Consider the following 3,932-nt stretch of genomic DNA (forward strand, 5'->3'; position numbering starts at 1 on the left):
TGACTGCCAAGTTTTGCAAAGACAAAGTAGGGTAGTCCTTCAAAATTCCCTGCTTCACAGAAAAGTCTGTCAGATGTGTAGGGCTGTAGACCAAAGATGGATGCCCCAATATCACAGAGAAGCTTTGGGTGACTTTCCGGGCAGCCTGATGTTCCTGTCATTAGATAACATTTCATCTTTCTGCAATCTTTGATAGAGTTGAAGACTGGATACTCATAGTTTTTTTGCTTAGTTATGATAAAAGGGTAAATTGGTTATAAAACTTTGGCCTCACCAAGATAGGATGAATAATTAAATGTTTTCTCTGATTTTGTCAAATACAAATAGACTGGATTTTATAACTGTAATTCTTACTTGATAACTGTTTTTTGTAATCAGATTTTTTTGTAACACCTTTCCTGTATCCTGCCTGGCCTGTAGCAGGTTATAAAATAAATCATTCAGAGGCTTAATATTAATTACAGACTGTTTGGTCTGTAACTCACATAATCTTACCATGTTAAAGTTAAACTTTCCTTTTTAATTAGACAAAAAAGGGGGAAATGCTATGGAATGGTCCTCTTGTACACTGTAAAGATTTGTCACTCAAATTGGTTTAATAAAACACTGATTGGCCAGTAGACAGGCAGGAAGTATAGACAGGGCAACCAAACTAAGGATGATGGGAAGGAGAAGGGTGGAGTCAGGATTCACCAGTCAGATGCAGAGGGAGCAGGAGATGAACATGCCATGCTAATAAAGGTACTGCTGTGTGACAAAGCATAAATAGAAATATGGGTGAATTTAAAATGTAAGAGCTAGTTAGGAATAAGCCTGAGCTATTGGCTGAGCATTTATAATTCATATTCAGCCTTCTAAGTCAGTTATTTGGGACTGGACAGTCAAGACATGGAAGCATCCATTAGATGCCAAAGATACTCTGCCACTCTTACCTCTATCCCTATGATAGAGTCTGGCTCCCTTTTGGATTTTATGTGGTTATTAATCCCTCTGAAAAATGATAGTGACCAGCCATTTCCCCTTTTAAGTTTTGTTACCTTTGTTGTTTTTATTTATTGTTTCTTCTTACTGGCAATGACCCTTAACACATCTGAATCTGGCATTTCTCTATCCTGTCAGCACTGGATAATGGGTTCACCTCCCTACATCTTGCTCTCACTTCTTTGATGAAGGTGAGAATTAAAATTCTTCTTACAAAACCAAGTTTTAAAGCCTACAACTTTAATTCATCTTATCATTCCAGGTCTCTTTCTCCTGCCACTTTCAAAGCCCCATTCTTTAGCTAGGGTTCTCACAATCAGCAGTTGCTCTGCCTTCCAGAGAATTTCAGCGTGACTTATCCATAACCACCTCCAAAGTAGTTCTAATATCGTATGGCAGCAAATTCGAACTTTTAGGTTACTTTTTAAAATCATCACCTTGATTTAATGTATGTGTGTATTAGTCAGGGTTCTCTAGGGGAAAGAACTGACAGGATGAATATTGGTGGCTTTCAGGCTGTGGTCCAGCTACAGCTAGTCCAACAATGGCTGTCTACCAATGGAAAGTCCAAGAACCCAGTAGTTGTTCAGTCCATTAGGCTGGATGTCTCAGCGGGTCATCAGTCCACTCGGGAGTTCCAAAGAAGTAGACTCAGATTCCATGTAGGGATGAACTAGCCAGTGGGAGTAAAGGCAAGGTGGCAAAGAGTAAGAGCTCCCTTCTACCATGCCCATTATATAGCTGCCACAGGAAGGTATGGCCCAGATTTAAGGTGTATCTTCCCACCTCAAAAGATCAGGGTTAAAGTTGGGTCTTCCCACTTAAAAATGATTTAATTATGAAAAATCCCTCACAGGTGTACTCAGCTTACTGGGACTGGTTCTCTTCTTCCACAGTATTGGGACCTAGGGATTGAACTTAGGTCATCAGACTTGGGGACAGGCACCTTTACCCCCTGAACCATCTCACCAGCCCAACTTTCAGTTCCTAAGTTAATTTTGTCCCCAGGATCCTAAGAAGCTGCTAACATTTTTGTTTGCCCTCTCAGACTCCAGGCAAAGCCAGGCACATTGCATACATTTACTGAATGTTTATTCTTCCAATTTGATTTTGTAACAAGTCATAATCTGTTCCATGACATCTCAAGGCTGGGGATTTTTCTTTGTAAGGACACTTTTAGATGTGGGCTCTTTAGAAAACTCTGTTTTGTTTTGTTTTTTCACATATGACTTTATGGAACTGGGTTGGGGAAAATATTTTTAACATAAAATTGAAATGGATTTGTCCTTTATTATGTTAGGATAAATAAATTAACTTTTCTCATAGCTTAAGTTTTATTGCATTGTGGTCAGACGGATACATGGTGTGATTTTAATCTGTTTGAATTTATAAAGATTTCTTTTGTGTCCCAGGATGTGGTCTATTTTGGAAAAGCTTCTACGGGTTACTGAGTAGAATGTGTAGTTTTTGACGTTTGGATGGAACATTTTATAGATATCTGTTAAGTACATTTAATGTATGATGTCAGTTAATTCTTTTTCTTCTCCTCCTTCTCCTCCTCCTCCTCCTCCTCCTCCTCCTCCTCCTTCTTCTTCTTCTTCTTCTCCAGATGACCTGGATAAATCGAGAAAGTGGAGTATTGAAATCACCTGCTATTTTCTTTTATTGTGGGGGAAGAGTTAGTCAGTGAGTGGACTGGCTAGGGTAGGTTAGGGTAGCAGTTTGTCTGGCCCTCGAGAAATGCAACTTGAATCCAAGGCCTTGTCTGCTTCAAAACCAAAGTCTTCCCCAATCTTAATCACTCCTTGACCTCAGCCTAACCTCCCACCTGTACTGGGGCCAGTTCTGGGGTCAAAGAAGCCCCCACCTGTGGTGCCCACCATCTCTTCTTCCCACTGGTCCCCTTGCCAGGAGCTGGGATGCTGGGATCTAGAGGTACCAGTGTCCTTTGGGATGGGGAAATTCCCACTTTCTCTGGAGGCTCCTTCTCAGCGTTGCCTGGGGTGGGGACATCTGCGCCTTGTCTGCCATCATCCTCCAGCACAGTGGTGAACCTGCTAGTCCAGTTGTTATCGCCGCAGGAGTCCAGCACCCTCATGAGACCTGCACTCCTGCTGGAGTCTCCAGCTGTCCTTTGCACCCGATGGGGCCTGTTCAAGACTCACTCAGTCATCCATCTCTGTTCCAGCTCCATTTCTCCAGTCAGGAAACAAGACACCTCTGAAATCACTGGCTACTAATGGATTGTTGTCAATCTTTAAATGCACTACTAGAGGTTTTAGGGAACTGGGCAGCCCTGACTTGGGTGCCTATACGTTAGGATAGTAACATCATCTGGATTAATTGCCCCTTTGGTTACAATGAATTGTCCCTCTTTTATCTCTTGTGATTAGTTTTAGTTCGAAGTCCATTGTTTCAGATACTAGGATAGCAATGCCTGCTTGCTCCCCGATCCCATTTGATTGGAGAACTTTTGTCCATCCTTTTGCTCTAGGGCAGTGCTAGCTTTAAAACTGAGATGTACTTCTTGTAGGCAGTAGATAGATGGATTCTGTTTCTTGCTCCATTCAGTCAGTCTGTCTTTTGATTGGAGAATTGAGGCCATTTATTTATCTAAGTTATTGAAATATAAATTATTATTGAAATTTGTGTTAGTTGTGGTCATTGTTTTGTTGGGTTTTGGTGGTGGGGTTTGTGTTCTCAGTGAATATATATATATAATGGCTTCCTATTTCTTTCCACAGTCTCCCTACTATGCTCATTTTCTCTTTAGCCCTGACTATTGCTTCCTCCTTAGGTTTGATTTGTTGGATATCATTTTTTTTCAGGCTTCTTATGTAGTGAAAACTTTTTATTTCACCTTCAATTATGACAGATAGTTTTCTGAATATATTATTTTACATCGGCTGCCATAGTCTTTTTAGGATGTGGAATAGTTTGCTTCAAGCTCT

General features: G+C 40.8%; 1 pseudogene; it reads right to left on the reverse strand.

The window, feature by feature from the left end:
• Positions 1-2,660: 2,660 nt before the first annotated feature.
• Positions 2,661-3,175, reverse strand: LOC121832438 (TCF3 fusion partner homolog; annotated as a pseudogene).
• Between the last annotated feature and the right edge of the window lie 757 nt (positions 3,176-3,932).

This window comes from Peromyscus maniculatus, chromosome 9 (assembly GCF_049852395.1).
Source record: "Peromyscus maniculatus bairdii isolate BWxNUB_F1_BW_parent chromosome 9, HU_Pman_BW_mat_3.1, whole genome shotgun sequence".
NCBI lineage: Eukaryota > Metazoa > Chordata > Mammalia > Rodentia > Cricetidae > Peromyscus > Peromyscus maniculatus.